Source organism: Solanum pennellii, chromosome 1 (assembly GCF_001406875.1).
Source record: "Solanum pennellii chromosome 1, SPENNV200".
Taxonomy (NCBI): domain Eukaryota; kingdom Viridiplantae; phylum Streptophyta; class Magnoliopsida; order Solanales; family Solanaceae; genus Solanum; species Solanum pennellii.
Window position 1 is genome coordinate 76,611,835 of NC_028637.1, and position 8,373 is coordinate 76,620,207.

Sequence of the window (8,373 nt, forward strand, 5' to 3'; positions counted from 1 at the left end):
TGTATAAAGCCTAGATGCGGCTCTCTTTACATTGATGTATGGGCTATGCCAAATTTGCTAATCGTGTTAGATAGTTATGGGATGAGACAATCTTTGAAGACTATGTTCTATATTATATATATAATTATGTGCAATAAAAGTAGAAGTCTATGTAACCTTCCTATACGAAGGGTCTATGTATACTCGATATGTATATGTTATGTGTTTGTAGAGGTCTATGTAAACCTCCAAGTAGAAGTAATGAAAATTTTTAAATTTTCTACTAAATTTGACCTATGAAATTAATGATGTAAACTAAGAGGCTAGTCTTAGTCCTCAAAGAGGACGAAGACGCTGGTTACGTTTAGGGGGTAAACCCGGATGTGACAAACTTGGTAACGAAGCATGAAGTTGAATTATCTTTGAGTCAATGTCTCTCCCAACCACGTCTATGTAAGTTTGTATTCATAATTGTGAAGCGCGCCATACTTATGGATAGGAACCTATGTGATACCTTGGAAACTCTCACTTTCTTAGAAATTCAATAAGATGCTATTAGAGTATACTTATGATGTGCTTTTGCATCTAATCCTATTGTTGTGATTATAGGGAAATGAACACTGTAAGGAATGAGGCAAGAAGGCTTGATTAGGAGATTTCCAATGCGGGAGCTCTTCCCTATGGCGATCAAGTTCCTCCTCTTGAGGAAGGTGAGAATGATGACTAAGCCCCGGTGAATCCTCCTCTGTTGATGGATAAGAATATAATGGCCACTTTTATTCAAATGGCCCAATCCATCACTACTCAATGACAAGCCGCCACTTCTCAATCCCAATCTATGATGACCCAAGCTAATCGAGAGGTTGTACCCCATCCAAATCAACAAGTTTCTACCATGGCCTCCCATCTAAGGGACTTCACTAGGATGAACCCTTCTACCTTCTACGGTTCTAAGGTTGAAGAAGACCCCGAGAGTTCATTGATGAAGTCTATAAGATACTCCTGGCTATAGGATATCCACTAGTGAGATGGACGAGTTAGACACTTATCAACTAAAGGATGTGGCTCAAGCATGGTATGTTCAATGGAGGGATAATAGGCCATTAATAGGTGGTTTGGTGACTTGGGATATCTTCAAGAAGACTTTTCTTGATCGGTTCTTTCCTAGGGAGATGAGGAAGCTAAAGTGGTGGAGTTCATCAAATTTCACCTAGGAGGTATGAGTGTTCATGAATACTCTTTGAAATATATTAAATTGTCAAAATATGCTCCTTCCTTGGTTTCTGATCCTAGAGATGAAATGAGCCGCTTTGTTACGGGGGTGTCAGATGATTTGAAAGAGAAGTGTCATTCGGCTATGCTACATGACAACATGAACATTTCTCGTCTTATGGTGCATGACAAACATGTGGAATATGCAAGACCTAAGAGGAAGAGTAGATATGCTAAAAGGGCAAGATCTTTTGATGGAGGCTCTTCAAAGAATAGGTGTGAGATACAAGACAAGCGTAGATTTAAGAAGATGATTTCTAATCAAGTTCCTTCCTAGTTCCCTAAGGCTAGTGGTTATAGGATGTATAAACCTAAGCCTAAGAAGGGAAAAGGCACTAGTTCAACCGAGAAGCCAACTTGTGGAAAGTGTGGCAAGAAGCACTATGGTGATTGTCTTAAGGGGTCAAACAATTTTTTTGGTTGTTGTAAAAGTGGGCACAAGGTTAGGTATTGTCCCAATGTGAGGGGTCAAGACAAGGGTAGTGATCAAGCTCAAGCAAGTGGTTCAAATGAGGCTCCAAAGAATAATTGATTTTATGCTCTTCGCTCAAGGGGTGAGGAAGAGACTTCTCCCGATGTGGTCACCGGTATGTTGAAAGTCTTATCTATTGATATATATGACTTACTTGATTCCGGAGCTAATTTAGCATTTTTACCCCTCTAGTAGCCAAAAAATTTGACATTTTGCCCGATATTTTGCATGAACGTTTTATAGTGTCTTGTCAAGTGGGTGAGTCAGTTCTTGCAAAAAGGGTATATAGAATTGTCCAATAATGTTGCCCAATACAGTTTCTTATGATGAACTAGTAGAACTTTATATGCTTGTTTTCGATATTATTTTGGGTATGGATTGGTTGCGTGCTTGCTTTGCCTCTATTGATTGTAGGACAAGGGTGGTGAAGTTTAACTTTCCAAATGAACCCGTGGTAGAATGGAAGGGGAAAAATTCTATTCCTAGAGGTCGTATAATCTCTTGCATAAAAGCATACAAAATGATCTCTAAAGGTTGTCTATACCATATTGTAAGAGTCCAAGATATAGACTCCGAAATTTCTCCCATTGAGTCGGTCCCCGTAGTGAATGAATTTCTGGAGGTTTTTCCTAATGATCTTCCCGGTATTCTTCCCGAACTGAAAATTAATTTTAATATCAATTTGCTACCGGATACGCATCCCATTTCAATTTCTCCTTATCGGATGGCTTCAGCCGAATTGAAAGAGTTGAAGGCTCTACTCAAAGATTTAATAGACAAAGGCTTCATTAGACCTAGTATTTCTCCATGGGGTGCTCCGGTTTTGTTTGTGAAGAAGAAGGATTGGTTCTTAAGAATGTGTATTGATTATCTCCAACTCAATAAAGTCACTATTAAGAACAAGTATTCTCTCCCTCGGATTGATGACTTATTTGATCAACTCCAAGGGGCAAGCTACTTTTCTAAGATTGACTTGAGCTCAGGGTATCAGTAAGTTAGGGTGAAAGGTGAGGATATACCAAAGACGTCATTTTGGACTAGATATGGTCATTATGAGTTCTTAGTAATGTCCTTTGGTCTCACAAAAGCTCCGACAGAATTTATGGACCTAATGAATAGGGTATTTTGAAGTTACCTAGATTCATTTGTCATTGTTTTCATTGACGACATCTTGGTATATTCAAAAAATGAGGGTGATCATATGAACCATTTGAGGGTGGTGTTGGAAGTACTTAAAGAATATCAATTGTTTTCCAAGTATAGAAAATGTGAGTTTTGGTTGAGGTCGGTGACATTTCTTGGTCATATCATCTCTAGTGAGGGATTTGAGGTTGATCCAAGTAAAATAGAGGCGGTGAATAATTGGCCTAGACCATTAACACCGACCGACATTAGGAGTTTTGTGTTTAGCGTGTTATTATCGGAGATTTTTGGAGGGTTTTACGTCCATTGAATCTCCCTTGACTACTTTGACCCAAAAGTGTAAGAAATTTTAGTGGTTGGAGGCATGTGAGAGAAGATTCCAAGTGTTGAAAGATAGGTTTACCTCCGCTCTGATGTTAGGGTGTGTGCTTCTGAAACATGGAAAGGTGTTTGCCTATGCTTCTAGGAAACTTAAGGTGCATGAGAGAAACTATCCAACTCATGACCTTGAGTTAGCGGCCGTGGTATTTGCCTTGAAAATATGGAGGCATAACTTGTACAGTGTCCATGTTGATGTGTTTACCAACCATAAGAGTCTCAAATATGTGTTTACCCCAAAGGAGTTGAATCTCCGACAAAGAAGATGGTTAGAATTGTTGAAAAATTATGACATTAGTGTCCTCTATCACCCCGACAAGGCCAATGTGGTTTCGGATGCTCTAAGTCGTATGACTATGGGTAGTGTGTCACACGTAGATGAAGACAATAAAGATATAGTGAAAGATGTTAATAGGTTGGCTAGGTTGGGTGTGACGTTGGAAAATTCTCTGAATGGTGGTCTCATGGTTCATAATAACTCCTAGTCATCATTGATACTTGAGGTGAAGTCCAAACAACTCCTTGATAAATCATTGATGGAGTTCAAGGAATCAGTCCTTGGCAAGATTAATGAGGCATTCTCCCTGGGGGATGGTATTTTAAGGTGCCAAGGTAGATTGTGTATTCTCGAGGTAGATGAGTTGAGGAACCGGATCCTTGAGGAATCCCATGGGTCCCGCTACTCCATTCATCCGGGTTCGACAAAAATGTACCATGACCTTAGGGAAGTATATTGATGAGAAGGTATGAAGAAAGACATAGTAAAATTTGTTGCTAAGTGTTCAAATTTCCAGCAAGTGAAAGCCGAACATCTAAAGCCGGGTGGCTTACTACAAGCAATCCAAGTTCCTACTTGGAAGTGGGAAGACATCAATATAGATTTAGTAGTGGGTTTACCTTGGACTCAAAAGCAATATGACTCTATATGGGTAGTTATGGGTAGGTTGACCAAGTCTGCTCACTTTATTCCCGTCAAGTCCACTTATTTGGTGGAAGATTATGCTAGGATCTTCATAGATGAGATTGTATGTCGCCATGGTATTCAGTTATCCATCATATCGGATCGGGGAACGTAATTCACATCTAGGTTTTGGAGGTCATTCCAAGAAGGGTTGGGTACTAAGGTGAAGTTGAGTACCGCTTTTCATCCCCAAACGGATGGTCAAGCGGAACGTACTATTCAAACCCTTGAGGATATACTTGGGGCTTGTATTATTGATTTCAAGGGAGTTGGGATAAGCATTTGCCTTTGGTATAGTTTGCTTATAATAAAATTTTTCATTCATCCATTTCCATGGCTCCCCATGAAACCTTGTATGGTAGGAGATGTAGGTCTACTATTGGATGGTTTGAAGTGGGTGAGTCTTCGCTCCTTGGTCCCGATTTAATTTATAAGACTTTATAGAAAGTTCATATCATAAAGAACTGGTTGCAAACGGCCTATAGTCGGCAAAAGTCTTATGCCAATCTTAGGAGAAGGGATTTGGAATTTGAAGAAGGTGGCAAGGTGTATTTAAAAATTTCACCTATGAAAGGGGTGGTTAGATTTGGCAAGAAAGGGAAGTTAAGTCCTCGTTATATAGGTCCCTATGAAATCCTGCAAAGGGTTGGTAAGGTTGCCTATGAATTGAGGTTGACTAGTGAATTGGCTTCGGTTCATCCGGTTTTCCATATTTCTATGTTAAAGAAGTGAATCGGGTATCTCGAGTCCATTCTTCCTATTAGGGGTCTTGGTGTCAAGGATAACCTCACCTATTGGGAGGCCGAGGCCGACTTGAAGTTCCGTTACACTCATCTATTTGATAACTAAGGTTAGTGGTTCTTACTACTACAAAAAAAAAATGACTAAAATTGAGGTTGCCTTGATTTTTGGTGAAGTTTTGAAAAATGTACATTTTGAATAGCTTTACAGTGACTTACAGTGAACTTGTGCATTTGAACTTGAAATTTTGCCTTTTTGGTTTGTTTGAGTTATGTTGTGCATTTTGATATGGTGAGTCTTTATGAAATGATATGTAGCATATTTATAAGTTGAACTTTGGCTTAATTGACTCATATAAAGCATGTTGAGATCATGTTGTTGTTATGAGAAGGATATTCCTCATAATGTAATGTTGAGCCTTATGTGTGGTAATTGAAGTTTTGAATTGCCTTGTGTAAGTGATATGGTTTATGTTGCTTTGTATTGTTGTTGGTTGGGCTGCTCATCTTGAGTCTATTCCTTCCTTCTAAAGATTTTAGTGTTATTCGGGGACGAATGTTCCTAAGGGGGGAAAATGTAACACTTCAAAAATCCAAGACGTGTCTTAAATCCTAACATAGGTGTAATGAGGTCTAGACACTGTTTTAAGGCCTATTTTAATGTTTATAAGTCATTTATGAAGTCTATAAACTAAAACGTCTAAGAACATCGATGACATCCGTAAACTAGTTCTAGGAGGTACTAGTGTGCCTAAGCCTATTTGACTAGATTTTAGGAGTCAGAAATTCATGAAATCTAGTGAAAAGGTGTATAACATGTGTTAAAGTTGTTTCATGGTCGAAACGTCCGGGTACGACTCCCCAAGGACCAACCAAGGTCCCTTGAGGAGGACCCTTGCACGTTAGAGGTAACACTGCCTGGGCAGTGTGCAACCACGAAAGGCAAATGACGAGGCGTGTGTGGATCGACGGGGCGTCGATGACAACCGGAACAAAACATAGACAAAATGTTGGAGCCCTTGCCTTCACAACTCTCTTACCAAAATGACTAGTGTGCAGCACAGAAAGGGGTGACAACCGTCGACTCAAGGACGGACCGTCGATCGGGGTCTCGTCTGTGAGGGTTCATTTTGCTGCACATTTTTAGTTAGGTTCTATTATATTAATTAATGGGTTAGGTCATTATTTAGGGATTTAAGTAATTCTAATTAAGTTAATAAACCCCCCATATAAAGACCCCAACCCCATTAGACTTAACACAACTCACAAAACAAATTCTCTTCCTTCTCTCTTCTTTCTCTCTCTATTGGAAGACACCATTGAAGACAAACTGGGGGGATTTGGGGGATTAAAAGGGATGATTTCACCAAAAAATCTTCATCAAACGTTGAGGTATGAGATCTAATTCACCTTTGAGACTTGTTTCCTCAAAGGGCTCCTTCACAATATTTCTAAAAGTTGAGTTTTCAAGTGGGTTATCTAATTTCGAAATTGATGTTATGAACTAAGTTATTTATGATTTATTTAGGATATAATGAATATCTTAACATTTATTTTAACTTGATTATGATAATTCTTGATGGTTTGGTCTAAATTTAGAACATGATCCTCAACCCTTAACCTTAGGTTGTGATCTTGACATGTATTGTATAATGTTCATTCAATTGACTTGGTTATTGATTAAAATACTATCCTATGATGTTGTATCAATTAGGAATAGATTGAGATGAATGCAAGGCCTATTTTGTTACTTCTTGAGATGTTGATATAGGTTATGAAGTATATTATGAAATTAACCTAAGTATCTTGTCTTAAGCTATGATGTAGTGTTGAATTGTGTAATAGTGATGCGATTGTCCTTGTTATTATATTGTATATCATTGTGTGATTATATTACTCCCCTAATTGGTCTGAGTTATGGGTTGATGGTAAGACCTTTATGATTAACTATGAAGGAGACTTGGTAAGTCATGTGATCCCTATACTTTACTTCAAACTATGGTTAATTGTGATTAAGTCAGGTTGCAGTATGCCTTGTTTAGGATTGATAGGGTGGTATGATGTTGAATTGAAATGTCTTGACTATGGTTGTGAGGTTGATTAAGATGAAATGTTATAAGGATGTTGATGACTACTAATGTGCCTTATTATGATATGAAATGTTAATGTGCTAACATCACCTATATGAATTGTAATGAAGGGACTTACACTCATGCAATTCTTATTGAGCTATAATGATGATCATGTTATACAAGGGTTAGACCCTATGACCTAAACTAATCTATGATTGATAATAAAGGGCAAACTAGATTGAAGAGTGTCCCTTCCCACATAGGGAAGGTAGGAACACTGATGTACTCTTGAGATTGGAGACTACAATGCATGTACCATAAAGAGGGTCGCAATTATATCTCCTAGATCTTGAACGATGTTTTTCCCCCATAAGAATATTAGCTAGTGGATCCACGTAGTTGCTATGTTTTATGTTTTGGTACTACCTTGGCAAGTAGTCCGCCTTCCTTTGGTGCAGGGCTTTATGAAACCGGATTCCACACTAGCTCATGTGGTCTATGTCTATTAGGGCAAGATGTTCCCAAAAGATAAAATGAACTTAAGTATTGAACTCTAACTAAGATGACCTAAGGGATATAACTTAGTCTAGGTAGGGGTATGTGACTCTACCTAAGCATTGCACTAGTTTGCCTTTAGGGGAGTCTTGGGAGGATGTTCTTATGTATGAATATGCCTATAATGCTATATGACATGTATATGATGAACTTGCGTATTGTTGATATTATATGGTAATTAGTTTCACTTATATACATATGTTGGTATATATGGTTAAAGTAAGATGATATGTGCTCTTAAATGTTGTGATATGTGAAGTAGTATGTTAGTCATGATTCTTGTTGGGTTACTTGATTTAGTAAGGTTATGGGGTTTTACTTGGTCATTGCACTTGTTGACTTTATAGGGGTTCGTGGTTAGTTGACTTGCTTTGGTTATGTTGAAAGGTACTCTTATTTATGCTTATTGTTAATATGACTTGATGATAAAGTTACATTGAGTATGTAGTTACTTATATGATATGTATGTTTGACGGACTAGACTTGATGTTGTATTTCTTGTAATGTACATGCCTATGACTTAATGAATATGAAATATTGATTGGTATGGTCTTGTTGAAGGTGCATAAAGGTTTTAAATGAAAAGTGCATATTTTATGAAATGTCATTTTCGTAGCATGATTTCAAGGTAGGTGTGCATATAGTCTCATACTTAGTACAAGTGCTGTCACGACCCAAAACCGGGGCCGCGACTGGCACCCACAATTTCCCTCCTATGTGAGCGAACCAATCAATCTAACCCTTATCATTTTAACATGTATCAACAGAAAATAATGCGGAAGACTTAAACTCATTAAATAA